Raw genomic sequence first — 16,517 nt, forward strand, 5'->3', positions numbered from 1 at the left:
TTGTCTCACAGGTCACTGAGATTCTGTAGTTTCCTCCATCCTCATATTTGTATATGTAATACTGATACATGTTCAAGTTCAACGATCTCTTTTTACTCAAGTATCTAATACTCTGAAGAGTTTATTCAGTGTTTTAGTCAGCTTTGGTTGCTGTGTCCAATAGACCTGACAAGAACAATTAGAGTAGGAAAAATTTATTTGGAAACTCACAATTTCAAACATTTCAGTCCATAGACAGCTGGCTCCATTCCTCCGGGCTGGGGAACATCAAGGCAGAAGATTGTGGTGGAGGAAAGCAGCTGGGGGCATGGCACTAGGAAACAGAGAAAGAGCTCTGCTCAACAAGAAGAAAATATTTACTCCCAAAGACACACCTCCAGGGACCCACCTCCTCCCGCCATACCCTACCTGCCTATGATTCCTACCCAGTTGAATCCTATTAGGGATTAATTCACTGATTAGGTTAAGTCCCTCACAACCCAATTACTTCACCTCTGAACTTTCTTGAATTGTCTCACACATGAGCTTTTGAGGGATACACTACATATCTAAACCATAATATTCAGTGAGTTTTTAATTTCATATATTATATTTTCATGTCCGAGTGTTAAATTTGGTTCATTTAAAAAATTCTATTTCTCTCCTCCTCATGTCCATATTTTAAGTCCTTGGGCATCTATTCAGAGGTCTTTTAAATCCTTAACCTATAAATACCACCATCTCCCTCTTTTTTTTTTTTAGTTTTATTGATTTTATTTTTTAAATACACAACAGTGGAATGCATTACAATTCTTTTAATGCAATTCTTTTTTATTATACATATAGAGTACAATTTTTCATATCTTTGTATATAGAATATGTTCATGAAAATTCATGCCTTTATACATGTACTTTGTTATTTTGCATTTCTTATTACACAAATATACCACAATTTTCCATATCTCCGTTTATATATAAAGTATGTTGACACCCAATTCCAGTCTTCATACGTGTATTTTGGATAATGATGTCCATCACATTCCGCCATACTTGCTAATCCCCTGCCCCCTCCCTTCCCCTCCCACCCCTCTGCCCTATCTAGAATTCATCTAATCCTCCCATGCTCCCCCTCCCTAGCCCACTACGAGTCAGCCTCCTTATATCAAGAAAACATTTGGCATTTGGTTTTTTGGCATTGGCTAACTTCATTCAGCATTATATTCTCCAACTACATCCATTTACCTGCAAATGCCAGGATTTTATTCTCTTTTAATGCTGAGTAAAATTCCATTGTGTATATGTGTCACATTTTTTAATCCATTGAAGGGCATCTAGTTTGGCTTTTCAGTTTAGCTATTGTGACTTGTGCTGCTATAAACATTGATGTGGCTGTGTCCCTGTAGTATTCTTTGGGTATAGTCTGAGGAGAGGGATAGCTGGGTCAAATGGTGGTTCCATTCCCAGATTCCCAAGGAATCTCCATACTGCTTTCCATATTGGCTGCACCAATTTGCCGTCCCACTAGCAATATATGAGTGTACCTTTTCCCCTACATCCTCTCCAACACTTATTGTTGTTTGTCTTCATAATAGCTGCCACTTATTCACAAATCTGTTTCTATTAACTGAATACTCTTTGGGATATACAATTTTTCTGTTTCTTTGCACATGTAGTGTTAAATGAATGCTAAGTACTATGGTGTTAAAATAGTCAAATGTCTGGGTTTCCTTGTCTTTCTTTAAATTGTGTCCAATTTTGTTTTGGTGGTTGGTTAAATTACTTGCTGACCAGCTTGGTAATTTTTATCTTTATTTAAAAATTTTGTTAAAGTAGTCTAGAGTAGGCTTTACTCTGGGCTGGTTTATCTCCACTACTAAGATATGATAATTTTGAAGTTTCTATTGAATTTCCTGGGAACTTAACTGCTTTTCCCCCTCTGGAAGATTGGAGTGAAAATATCTTCCAGCTTTATATAATCTCTGAGGATTATTCAGTTTGTAGCAACCAGATTTCCCCATTTTGTGGAGTTTCACCATACATATATTTAGCTTAGTATTGCCTGAAGTCTTATAGGAAACTCTGCAGAGTTTTAAATTTCTTTTTGTGTTTTGTAAGCCCCCCTACAAATTTCAGCAGCCACAGTCTCCCCAAACTCCAATTTAATGTCTCCTTAACCCAGCAATAGTGGCCTATTCTACTTGTGTTTCTCTTCCTTGTTCCACAGTCTGGAAAGTGCATTCAGGCAAAGCTAGAAAATGTTAAGGATTGCATTATTTTCTCTCAAGGGTATAGCCCTGCACAGCCTGTACAGTAGTCTCGTACATCTTATCCAGCTTCTCTGTCACAGCCAGGAGCAGAAGTTCCCTTCTTATGTTCTTCTGTGGCTAAAAAGACTAATACTTGTCATGTGGATTCCAACAAAAATTGGGGTCAAACCAGAAGGATTGCTTTTTAACAAAACTGTAACACTGCTGCTGTCAAACTCTGCATCTGTCATCTGTTGAGACTTGGAGAAATTATTTTAATTTTAAATCCAGCACATCCTGGGTAGTTTCTCCTTCACAGGATGAAGTTTCAGGTAAGTCTTGTTGGTTGTGGTCCTAAGTATAGCTTCTATAGTAATTTCTCTTGATCTGAATACCCATGAACTAATGAGGCAATTTTATTACTCCCCAAATACTCAAAATTACAATAGTGAGGCAGGCATAAGATAACCACTATAGGCCTTCCCATTAAAAAAAGAGGACAATGAGAGGTAGATAGGAATCACTGATGCACAGAAATTATGAGCTCTCTCTAGGCATGTGTTGCCAGTTCAGTTATTAAGACTCAATATTATTTTCTGGAAATAATTCCCCATGGCACTTCAGTCTACTCTTTGGAGTCTTGTTTCCACCTCTAAATATTCTTTCCTCTTCTATAAATGGTAACCCCTACTTGCAGGTGAATAATTTATCTCAGCCTTCTATATGACTCAATAAACTTGGTGGTCTGAAGACCTTTTTGCATTTTGTACCATCTTGGTCCATATCAGTTTATATACTATTGCCATTAATACAGTTCTTTTAAAAATTGTGTGAGTCTCTTATGAATCTTACTGGAGTTTACTCTATTAGCTAAAGCCATACTCACAAATGTCTTCACTGGAAGCCCTTTTCAACCTTAGGCTTCTTCTGGGGCTGTTGAAAGACATCCCCCAAGATATTTAGAAGCTTCATTATTTAATAGAGAAAATTTATGAAGAACATCTTTCAAATTTGTGTAGGACTTTTTTTTTTACTCACAGAGCAGTTCCATAAGGCATTATTTTAGATTTTTCTAAACTCTTAGCAAAGAATTTTACAGTTATACCATCTGCTTCATCTTTAGATCATGTTTTTACTGAGTGCCCTAGATTGATATATGCCTGAAAGCTATTTCTTAATTTTAGCATTGTTTGCCATCTGTAAAGTCTTGGAATAAGAAATGATTTTAATTTCAAAGCTAGCACATGCTGATTTTTTATCATTTGCACTTCTTCCTTTAGCTTATCTCCATGCTCTTATACTTTACGAGGAGCAGCAAGTAGAAGCCAGGCAATACATTTAACACTCCTGCTTGAAATCCTCTTAGCAATTTTTCCAGTTTAGTAGGCATATTTTAAATTCTCCATGCTACCTCAGGCAACAATAGTGATAAGTTTCCCATCACTCTGTAATAGTTGTCCTCTTTTCACCAGCTTCCAGTTACATTTTCTTTGCCTCTCTCTCACCTTGTATCTTCAGTGAGCACCATCCAGTTTCCATTAACTGTCTCAAGTGACATTCAGGTTTCACTAATAACCTTTCCAAGTCCATTTTCGTTTTTCCCACCAACTTGTCCCAAAATGATCACCATATTTTTAGTTTTATTTTTTCATGACATCATCTCATTTTTTGTTATCAAAATCTGTATCTACTGTTGTGCAAAAAAGAAAAAAAAATCACCCAAAGCCCTCTGGATTAGAACAAAACAAAATAAAAAAACAAAATTCAAATTATTATCTAATAGTTTCTATGGATCAGAAATTCATTGTAGCTTGGTTGGTATATTTGGTTCAGGGTCTCTTGTGAGATACAGTCAGCAGTTTGTTTTGATTGAAGCTTTAACTGAGGTTACAAAATCACCTGTACAAAGTTGGCAGGTTGATGCTGGTTATTTTTTTCCCTTCCATTTGGGCTTCTGCATTAGGCTAAATGAGGTCCTCAGTATCTGGTAGCTCACTCACTTAGCTCACCTGTCTCATTGTAGGAAATCCAAGAGAAAAAGGTGAAACCACATCCCTTTTTATGAGCTAGCATCAGAAGTTATACACCACCATTGCTGCAGAAGTCTGTTGTGTATACAAGCCTGCTCTGATTCAGTGTGGAAGGGAATGAATACAAAGGGATGGGAATCACTGGGGACAGTCTTGAGGGATTTGAAATAGGGATGGGGATTTGTACTTAGGAAGTGTATTTGGACTTGTCAGCAGGAGCAATACTTGTGCAGGAAGGAAGAAACCAGCATTGAGCAGAAAGAATTTGTATGATGTAGTTTCAACAGTAGACTCACCCAACCCCTTGGGGGAACTCTGAAGCTGCAAAAGCCCTTCAGATGTGTCCTGAGTTAAGAACAGACTCTACATACACATCAAGCAGTCATTGGAAGTGAATTCTCCCCGCAGAAGTGCCACAGCTTGAGAAATCCTCTATCTTCACCAATAGTGATTCTTAAGGAGGGACCAAGCTATGAGCACTTGGCATGTGACATTCCTGGTAAGAGGAGAAGTTATTACTTTGGTCCTGAAGGAGAGTCCTAGTGACACAGCACAGCAGCCCCTATGTGATAAAAATTGAAGATAACTGGTGAAACTTTTAGAGAGCTAAAAAAAATAGTTGCTAATATAGAATTCTATAGTCAGTGAACATATCTTTTAACAATGACAATGAAATAGGTACTTTTTTCCCCCAGGCAAACAAAATTAAGGAAATTTTATAATAAATTGTTTTCAGTAAAATTAAAGAACTATCTTCAGGCAGATGAAATAAGATCTCAAATAGAGGGCTGGGGATGTGGCTCACGTGGTAGCGCACTCGCCTGGCATGCGTGCGGCCCGGGTTCGATCCTCAGCACCACATACAAATAAAGATGTTGTGTCCGCCAAGAACTAAAAAGAAATATATTAAAAAAAAGATCTCAAATAGAAAAATAAAACTGGAGGAAGGAATAAAGAGCACCAGAAAGAGAAAGTAAATTGGTAAATATAAATGAGTATTAACCACATAAATCAATAGTCATATGTGAGTCACCTGAGGTTTAAATTATATTTAGAACAGTAATTTTAAAAAGTAAAAGGTAAGTAATAGTAAAAGGAATAATTTGTATTAGTCTATCATAAATCAAAATTGTATGTTGTAAACCTAGGCGAGCCACTACATAAATAGTTAATGACATATGATTCCAAGATAATAGAAGGAATAAATTGAATAGGAATTTTAAAAGTTTCATTAGTCCTATTTTATTAATTCTAAAGAAGGACAGAAAGATCTGGGCATGGTGGTGCAGATGCCTGTAATCCCTAAGTTCAATCCCCAGTACCAAACATACACACACACACACACACACACACACACACATGAACTTAATAAAAAAATGAATAGCAACATGGGATATATATATAAATCCAACATGTCAGTAATTACATTAATTGTAAATTAACTGAACACGCCAATCAAAAGTTTGTGGTTGTCAGAGAGGATTAAATAGCCACTTTATTGTGCTTAAAGAGTCACACTTTAAATATAAAAACACAGAAAAGTTGACAGTGAGAAAAAAAGCCATGCAAACACTAATGGAATGGTGATATGCTAAAACCAAAATAGATTTAAAGAAAAAAAAAGGATTGAGAAAAGATGGGGATTACACAAATACTAATGGATTAATCCAGCAGGAAGCAATTACATTCAAATATGAATGAACTCCATAAAAGAACTTAAAATATTGCTATAGTCTGAAAGTTTGTGTACCCTTCAAAATCCATATGTTGAAACATAATCACAGTGTGATTAGGAAGTGGGACCATTGGGAAGTGAAGGAGTCATGAGGGCACTGTCCTCATGGTGGGATCAATATCCTAATAAAAGGGATTCCAGAAAGCTCCTTCACTCTTCCTACCATGTGGGGGCATAGTCTATCATCTGTAAGGAAATTGGTCCTCACTGGACACCAGATCTGTAGGCACCTTGATCTTGGACTGCACATCCTCCAGGACTGTGGGAACTAAATTTCTGCTTAAGAATTACCTAGATAGTGATATTTTGGTATAGAAGCTTAAACTGACTAGTATAAATATTAAAGCAGATATTGACAGAATTAAAACAAATAATGGACAAATCCATTCTCTTAATGGAAAATTTCAACATACTTCATTTAATAGCTTGTAGTCTAGCAAAACAAACAAACAAAAAACTGTGATAACATACCATGATTGACCAACTTGATCTGATTGGCTTACATAGAGTATTACATCAAACAATGACAGAATTCACCCTTTTTTCAGATACAAATGTATCTTTTACAAAAATCATAAATTTTAAAAGATTAGATTCATTCATAGTGTGCGATCTATCCTTCTGAAGCAGAATCAAGGTAGAAATAAATAATAATAAGTATAACCAGAATAATGCTAACTTCTTGGTAATTAAACAATAAGCTTTCAAATAAACCATGAATAATCAAAGAAATCAAAATGCATATTGGAAAATTTGGATCTAAATCATAATGAAGATATGACATATTCAAACTTATAAAATTCAGTTAAAGCAGTGCATAGGAAATACATTTCTTTAAATACATATGTTATGAAAGAAGACTAAATCATTTAAGTTTTGGTTTCAAGCTGCTGAAAAAGAGATGTAAATTAAATTTAAGGACAACAGAAGAAAGAAAAATAAAGGTAAGAGCAAAAATCAATGAATGGCAGAACAAGCATATAATTAATAATAAAAATAATTGGTTATTTGTAAAGATTAATAAAATTATAGGCTCACTGCAAAACTGTTAAAGAAAAAGCTTTTTTTTCCAATTTGGGTCCACAGAATGGCTCCTTCTAATAAGGATACTGAGAGGAAGGGACATTCTGCTACAAACGAGAAGGTGACCAGAGAATATGCCATCAATAGGTGTAAGTGCACCTGTGGAGTGGGCTTTAAAAAATAACAAGTCTCTTGGCAAACTAGAAATAAAAGAAAGCTTTCTCAAATGATAAATATAACCAATGATATGACATTTACTCCTCCTGAAAATGTTCTTTCTGAGATTGCAAATGAGAGAGGGATTCTAGCTATTACTACTTACATGCAACAATTTACTGAGGTCCTAGCCATTACAATATTTTTAACAATTTGAATTTGAAAGTTAGAAATCAAGCTATCTTTATTGTAGACATCAAGATTATATAGCAAGAGAATCCAAAAGAGTCTATAAACTAGGCAAATAATTGAATCTACAACGTTGCTGAATACAGTTATTTAAAAATCACTTATATTTCCATGTATCATCTACAAATAGAAAATTAGATTTTAAAACGTACTGTTTATAATTATATTGAAATATAAACTACATAAGATTAATTCTAACAAAAGATTGGCACCACTACAAAACTGACAACAAGGAACATCCTTGAGAAACACTGAGTGTAAATTTTTAATATTTTGTAAACTATATTATAAAGATGTCAATTCTCCCCTAATTAATCTATAAGTTAAACACTATCTTAATCAAAATGCTGTCAGAAGCTTTTTTAGAAGTTGATAAATAGATTCTAAACTTCACATGGAAATGCAAGGGTCCTAGGAGATGCAGGGTAGTAAAAAGTGAAAGGGCAAAGCTGAAGATTCATTCTGCCTGAGAACAAAACTCATCATAAAGCTAAAGCAATGAAAACCCACAATATTGATGCAGGATAGATAAAGTTACCAACAAAATAGATCAGAGAGCCCACGTGCAAATCATCACTTGATTCATGGCAAAGGCAACAGTGAAATGAGTGAAAGGCAGCTTCAATAAGTGTCACTGGATTAACTGATTCATATCTGGACCCTTTCCTACACTATGGCTCAAAAATGAATTCCAAGTTGGGTGCAGTTAGTGCACACTTGTAAATCCCAGAATCTCAGGAGGCTGAAGCAGAGGATCATAAGTTCAAAGCCAGCCTTAGCAACGTAGTGAGGCCTTAAGCAACTCAGCAAGACCCTGTCTCTAATAAACAAAACAATAAAACAAAACAAAATCAGATGAACTTAAGATTGAAATGTGAAAAGTAAAACAATAAAGATTTCACAGAACATAGGAAGACAACCTTATGACCTTGGACATCTTCAACAAGACATAAAATCACTAGCCATAAAGGATGACTCTCCATATGTATATCTGACAAAGGACTCGAATACAGAATATATACAAAGTTTTATTAATTAATAGGAATAAGACAGGTAACTCAAAAGAAAATGAACAATAATTTGAATGAATATTTTTTAAGAAGATAACCAAGCATCCAAAACACTTGTGAAAAGGGCCTTGTTAGCCATCAGGAATATGTACATTATACTGCAGCAAGATACCACTATTCTCCCTCCAGAATGCTGAGTAAAGTCAGAAATTTCCAGGAACTGGGGTATTTGGAATTCTTTATTTTTAAAAAATTTGTTCTATTTAGTTGTACATGGCAGCAGAATGCATTTCAATTCATTGTACGCAAATGGAGTGCAACATTTCAATTCTGTGGTTATACACAATGTAGAGATGCATAATTCGTGCAATCATACATGTACTTAGGGTAACGATGTCCATCTCATTCCACCATCTTTCCTACCCTCATAACCCCTCCCCACCCTTCCCTTTGCCCAATCCAAAGATCCTCCATTCTTCCCATGCCCCCCTGCCTGCCTCCATCAGAGATCAGTATCCTCTAATTTAAAAAAATATTCGGCCTTTAGTTTTTTGGGATTGTCTTACTTTGCTTAGCATAATGTTCTCCAACTCCATTCATTTACCTGCAAATACCATAATTTTATTCTCTTTTAATGCTGTTTATATATACTACAGTTTCTTTATCCATTCATCTATCCATGGGCATCAAGGTTGCTTCCACAGTTTAGCTATTTGTGAATTCAGCTGCTATAAACATTGGTGTGACTATGTCACTATAATATACTGATTTAAGTCCTTTGGGTACAAACCTAGGAGTGAGATAGCTGGGTCAAATGGTAGTTCCATTCCAAGTTTTCTGAGGAATCTCCACACTGTTTTCCAAAGTGGTTGTACCAATTTGCAGTCCCACCTGCAATGTATGAGTGTACCCTTCCCCCGACAACGTCTCCAACACTTATTATTGCTGTATTCTTGATAACTGCCAAAAGTAGGCTCAAATCTTCATCATGTTGGATTAGGCCCCAACTTCCTTAACAAGATTCCTAAAGTGCAAGAAGTAAAATCAAGAATCAATAAATGGTATGGACTCAAACTAAAAAGCTTTTTCTCTGTAAAAGAAACAATAATTGAGGTGAAGAGAGAGCCTACAATATGGGAGCAAATTTTTACCTCATGCACATCAGATAGAGCACTAACTTCTAGGATATATAGAGAATTCAAAAAATTTAATACCAGAAAGCCAAACAACCCAATCAATAAATGGGCTAAGGAGCTAAACATATACTTCTCAGAAGAAGATATACATGCAATTAACAAATATATGAAAAAGTGTTCAACATCTTTAGTAATTAGAGAAATGCAAATAAAAATGACTTTAAAATTTCATCTCATCCCAGTCAGAATGGAATTCTTGTACATGGATGGTAGGCTTGTATATTTTATGTTTTTTAGTACTATTTGGCAGTATTCACCCAAACTAAGTATGCACACTCTACAAACCAGCAGTTTTACTCCTGGAGCACCATAGAAATGTGTACATATATGCTCACCTAAAGACATCTGTGTTGAAATAAGAGAAGATCACACAATAGGAGCAAAGCAAAAGCTATTTATTCTAAGCTGTCTCCAGCAAGGGTCTGAGCTACTATCATTTGAATTTGGCAGAGACTCAAAGATAGATAAGAAGAAGAAAATCTTCATAATGGAAAAAAATAAAAGCTGTAGGTATGCCCTACTTGGAATTTTGTGGTTCAGGGAAGCTGGAGGTAGGTTCAATGATTGGTTAGAAAAGAATATTTGGCTTTCTTTGATTGGTCCTAAATTTAAAGTTGGGCCCCCAAATAGGGAAACTGACATTTGTGATTGAGTTCTGGCTATTTTGGGGGCTACCTGCTATAGAGGTTGTGACCTAGCTTCCTGGGCTGATCATTACAGATGTTATAAGTCAGAGTTCAGATTTTATATATGCTGGCCATGGTCTACTTGTATGCTCAGTGTCTCACTAAAATGTTTGCACCAGCTTTCCCCAATAACTCCAAGCTGGAAACTACCTAAATGCCCATCACTGTTGAATGCATAGAGTGTATTCACATAATGAAATACTATACTACTATGTACATCATATGGGTGAATCTCACAAGCAATGTTGAATGAAAGTTAGACACAAAAGAATGTCTACAACATGCTTCTGTTTAAAGGAGACACACAAAGCCAAGCCTAATCCATGGTGTGGAGATGGAATGGTGGGACTGTTCTGGGAGGCAGGGATAAGTACTTGATGGGACCAGGAAGAAATGTTCTGCAAAGAAGGTAATTACTATTTCTTGGTCTGCATGCTGGTTACATGAGTGTGTCCAGTTGTGAAAATATGTTAGAATTTACAACTATGATATGAAACTTATACATATATTAGCTTTCAATAAAAAGTTAAAAATGATCTAATGGGGCCAGGTGCAGTGGCACACACTTGTAATCCTAGTGGCTCAGGAGGCAGAGGCAGGAGGTGTGCAAGTTCAAAGCCAGCCTCAGCAATTTAGCAAGGCTCTAATTAACTCAGTGAGACCCTGTCTCTAAATAAAATATAAAAATGGTCAGGGGAAGAATAGCCAAAGCAATCCTTAGCAAGAAAAGTAAAGTAGGAGGCATCACAATACCAGACATTAAAGTATACTACAGAGCAATAGTAACAAAAATGGCATGCTATTGGCACCAAAACAGACGTGTAGACCAATGGTACAGAATAGAAAACAGAGACAAACCCACATAAATATGGTCATCTCATTCCAGACAAAAGTGGCAAAAACATATATTAGAGAAAAGATAGCCTATTCAATAAATGGTACTGAGAAAACTGGAAATCCATATGTAGCAAAATGAAATTAAACTCGTATCTCTCACCCTGCACAAAAATAAACTCAAAGTGGATCAAAGACTTAGGCACTAGAATAGAGACCCTGCACCTAACAGAAGAAAAAGTGGGATCAAATCTTTACCATGTAGGCTTAGAAACTGACTTCCTTAACAAGACTCCTAAAGTGCAAGAAGTAAAATCAAGAATCAATAAATAGGGACTGGGGATGTGGCTCAAGCGGTAGCACGCTCGCCTGGCATGCGTTTCTCTAATTGCTAAGATGATGAAATTTTTTTATATGTTTGTTGATCGATTGTATTTCTTCTTCTGTGGAGTGTCTGTTCAGTGCCTTAGCCCATTTATTGGTTGAGTTAATCAATAAATGATCGCCTGGGGCACTGGGTTTGATCCTCAGCACTACATAAAAATAAAATAAAGATGTTGTGTCCACCCAAAACTAAAAAATAAATATTAAAAAATTCTCTCTCTCTCTCTCTCTCTTAAAAAAAGAATCAATAAATGGGAAAATGGGATGGAGTCAAACTAAAACATTTCTTCTCATCCAAGGAAACATCAATAATGTGAAGAGAGAGTCTACAGAATGGGAGAAGATCTTTACCACACACACCTCAGATAGAGCACTAACCTCCAGGATATATAAAGAATTTAAAAAATTCAACAACACAAAAACCCAAATAACTCAATCAATAAATGGGCTAAGGAACTGAACAGACACTCCACAGAAGAAGAAATACAATTGATCAACAAACATATAAAAAATTTTTCATCATCTTAGCTATTAGAGAAATGCAAATTTAACTACACTGAGATTTTTATCTCCAGTCAGAATGGCAACTATCAAGAATACAAGCAACAATAAGGGTTGGTAAGGATGTGGGGGGAAAGGTGCATTCATACATTGCTGGTGGGACTGCAAATTGGTGCCATTGTCATGGGAAGCAGTATAGAGATTCCTCAGAAAATTTGGAATGGAACCACCATTTGACCCAGCTATCCCACTCCTTGGTTTATACCCAGAAGACTCAAAATCAGCATTCTACAGTGATGCAGCCACATCAATGTTTATAGCAGCTCAACTCACAATAGCTGAAGTATGGAACCAACCTAGGTGTCCTTCCACAGATGAATGGATAAAGAAAACATGGTACAGATATACAATGGAATATTACCTAGCCTTAAAGAAGAACTAAATTGGGTTGGGATTGTGGCTCAGTGGTAGAGTGCTCGCCTAGCATGTGTGAGGCCCTGGGTTCGATCCTCAGCACCGCATAAAAATAAATAAATAAAGATACTGTGTCCAACTACAACTAAAAAATATTTTTTAAAAGAACTAAATTATGGCATTTGCAGGTAAATGGATGGAGCTGGAGAATATCATGCCAAGTGAAGTAAGCCGAACCCAAAAAACCAAAGACCAAATCATTTCTTTGATAAGCAGATGCTAATCCATAATAGGGGGTGGGGGGAGAATGAAGGAACTTTGGAGTGTTTAGAGGGGAATGAGGGGAGGGGAGATAGGGTAGAGATGGGAAGGATGGTGGAATGGGATGGACATTACCCTATATACATGTATGAGTACACTATCTGTGTGACTCTGCACCATGTTCAGCCAGAGGAAGGAGAAGTTGTGCTTCATGTGTTCTACAATGTGTCAAAATGCATTGTACTGTCATGTATAACAAATTTAAAAAAAAAAAGAGCACATGCTGCAAAAAGCGGGGTGGCGGCTGGGGATGTGGCTCGGTGGTTAAGTGCCCCTGGGTTCAATCTCCACCGCCAAAAAGAAAAGTAGTTTTTTTCTTATTTTCACCTTGTAATAATAATGCTCTAAAGAAGCTATCTTTTTAACTCACTTTATAATTGTAACCATGAGCTGCTTAGCAAAATACATCTTTTAGCATAACCTAGGAAACCAGCCCTGTACTGATCTGGGTGGGAGAAGAGTTTCTTCTGTCTTCCAAGTCAGAAGAACAATTTCTATAGCCAACAAAGGGTAAAAAGGGCTCCAATTAAACTTTCAGATGTCTGCACTGGAGTAATATTTAAAAAGGATTCATCTTATGATGTTGGGTTATGGGGTTTAACCAGGTTTTACTGTTTGCTTTACATACAGGAGACAAGTCTATATGTATTTTATTTTCAAGTTCAGTTCTCTTGCCTATAGCAAAGTGCTTTTTCCTCTCTGCTTCTAAAAACAAATGTAATTTTCATCTAAAATAGCAGAATAAAATTACCTATGTATTTTAGGTCCTAGAAAACAGACTCTGTTTTGACAGAGCATCAGTTTCATAATTCATTCTTCACATAATTACATAATCCAAGCTCATTATTTAACAATCCCCATGTTTTAGCTGTATCTTTTTCTGTATATTTTATTCCATAGCAACATGCTTTCTAGCTCTCCAACAACCATTTTGCTTAGGGAAGATGTCTCAAAGATTTCTCTTCACATTGTAAATTACCAAGAAAGCAAAAGGCCTTGAAGGCTTGTGAGGAATAGACCCGGAGAAGTTTCTAACCGTCGTTGATTATATGTCCAACAAGTACTTTTCAAGGGCCCTCAATTTGCTAGGTAAGGATCTAGGCACCAGACATAGGATGAAGTAATGCTCATGCATGTAGGTTCTTAAGTTGCTTGGGTTCAAATCACGGCTATATAATTTAGTATTTCTTAAAAAAAAAAAAAGTGAGTCATTTACCTCTCTCTGACTCCATTTACTTATTTAAGAAATAAGGCTAATACCTTTCTCCTGCACCTTGTTAGGAAGGTTAAGTGTCATATCGTGTGAAAAACCACTTAGAGCTATTCTTGGTACATGGTAAGGGCTCAATGCATGTCAGCATCAGTACAGGAAGATGTGAATGGTGCTCTTTGCTAAAGTGCCACTCCACCATCACCAGGGCTGCCTGCTATGTTCTTTCCTATAGTCACCCTATCCATGCTATCAAGGAAATTATAAATGCTCTAAATAGAAAGTAGGATTGTAGTGCTGGAAATTCCTCAGTTCATTCTCGCTCCTGCCTTTTACAAATGAGGACAATGAAGTTCAGAGATGCTGCCCAGTCTACATCAAAACTCAAAGTTAATTAGGAGTGAAATGGGTCTTAGTCCTTGGGTGTCTACATTCTTAGTCCAAGCACTGGGCCAAACAAGTCAGCTAAATGCAAAACTAGCCCATTCCTTTCTCATCTGGCTCTTATTTGACCCCACCAAGGAGAGCAAATGACACTGCTCTTCTAGGTGGGAGGGAGCTCACCTTGCTGTAAGATGTCTAAATTTAGCCTCTATAGATGGCCTACTCCCTGTACATTTACTCTGGCTAACAGACTGCTATGAGATTTAAGGCACTTTCCAAGGTGTTGCTTGGTGGTTGCTATGCCAACGGAATTTAATGGAAATAGTGTTTTCTAGTAGATTATTCTGGTGGAGGCTTTAAAGCCAAATTACAGCTAGGACTCTGAAGCTTAAAAGATGCAAATGATTTGTACTGGCACACAGTAGGCTTGCCATAACACTTGTTGAGAGACGGAAAGAATGAATTCACGTATGTAATTAGTTGCAGCCAGGAGTTGGAAGACAGAATCAGTGGAGAACTGATGGGTTACCTAAAAGTCAGTACTTAAGGCCAGTGTGGAGCAAGTGGACTTGTGCCCTTCTTGGGAAGTGTGTAGCTAGCCCTGGGTTTTCATAATTACTTGGCACTCTGTGTGAAATAATTCATCTGATTTCCAAGGGCTGACACTTTTTAATGAGTCACATTATTCAGTAAACAGAGAAGAAAGGGACTCTATAAATCTCCATTCAATTCCTACATATTCCAGAAGGAATTCTCTGACAACCTCAGGCTGAAGAGCTCTTTTTTCTAAATGAAAGCTATTTTCTATATCAACCATCTGGTCTTCCTTCCCTCCTCCTTTCCTATTTTCCATTCTGCCCATACTCTTTTTCTGCCTTCCTTCCTTCCACAGTGGCAGGGAAAAGAGCCACTGGAGTCAGAATTAGCCTCAAATCCTTCCTGTCTTGGAAGCTCATGAGTGGTGTGACCTACTGCAGCATTCATTACACCTTGAGCAACATTTTCTCTTGTGCATAAGGGACAACCAATGCCTGCCTTTGATGGTTCTTTAAGTCATGGATTGTTTCTCAAAACATTAGTGGTAACAAGAATTACTTGGAGAGGTAGGTGAAAATGCATATTTCCAAGACTCATGCCCATTGATTTCAATCAAGGTCCCAGACATCCTCATTTTGACAACCTCCCTAGGCTTCATGGGTCCTGCTTTTAGAAACACTAGATATGGATGTATATGCTTAGTAGTCAGACACATTGTAAATACTCTGAAGGTGGGAGCTATGACCATTTTTCATTCAACACACATTTACTGAGCATCTATTACGTACCAAGTGAGATACCAAGCTACATAGATTCTTCCTACTTAATTTCTTTTACTATGAATTTACTTCATTTATGTATGCCTTAGATCACCGGCTAAGTTGTAAGCTCTGGGAGGGAAGGTTAAAACAGCATAATGTAGCACAAAATAAAATAAATGTTACAAGACATGAATTTGAATCCTGTTTCTATTATTTATTAGTTTATGACTTTATGTAAGTACTTTGCCTCGTGGAACTTACTTTGTCAAAATCTGTTAAGGCAGTGAGTATAGAAGTTAAATGCCTAGAATTTGGGGTTCTGGCTCTTTCTGTTTTCTAGGTGTGATCTTGGGAAAGTTATTTAACTTCTTTGAACCCCCATTTCTTCATATGTAGAGATGCGATTCATTCGTTCAACGTGCATTCTGTCAAGAAATTTTTTTTAGCACTTTATAGGTGATCAGCACTGTGTTAGGTATTTGGAATACCCTGGAGAGCAAGACAGAGTCCCTGACTCATGCACCTTACAACTTAAAAGGGGACATAAATATTAAACAGACACAAGTAACTCATTCTATTGTAATAAATTCTGTTATGATAAATTGTATCAATGGAAGCCAACTTAGTCTGTGTCAGGGAAGACTTCTTCAGAGAAGGGATCTTAAGTTGAGCCCTGAAGGGCAAATAGGCATGAATGGGTAAAGAAGCCCCAGAGATGGGAAGAGCTAGACTCAGTGGTACAGGGATAACTCTGTGGCTGAAGCTGAGGACCTAGTTCCTCTACCTCACAGGTGTGGAAACATTTGATGCAATAAAATGCTTACCATAGTGCCCACACTGCCCAGATACATAATGATCATG

The sequence above is a fragment of the Marmota marmota genome, unplaced genomic scaffold (assembly GCF_001458135.2).
Source record: "Marmota marmota marmota unplaced genomic scaffold, marMar, whole genome shotgun sequence".
Taxonomy (NCBI): Eukaryota; Metazoa; Chordata; class Mammalia; order Rodentia; family Sciuridae; genus Marmota; species Marmota marmota.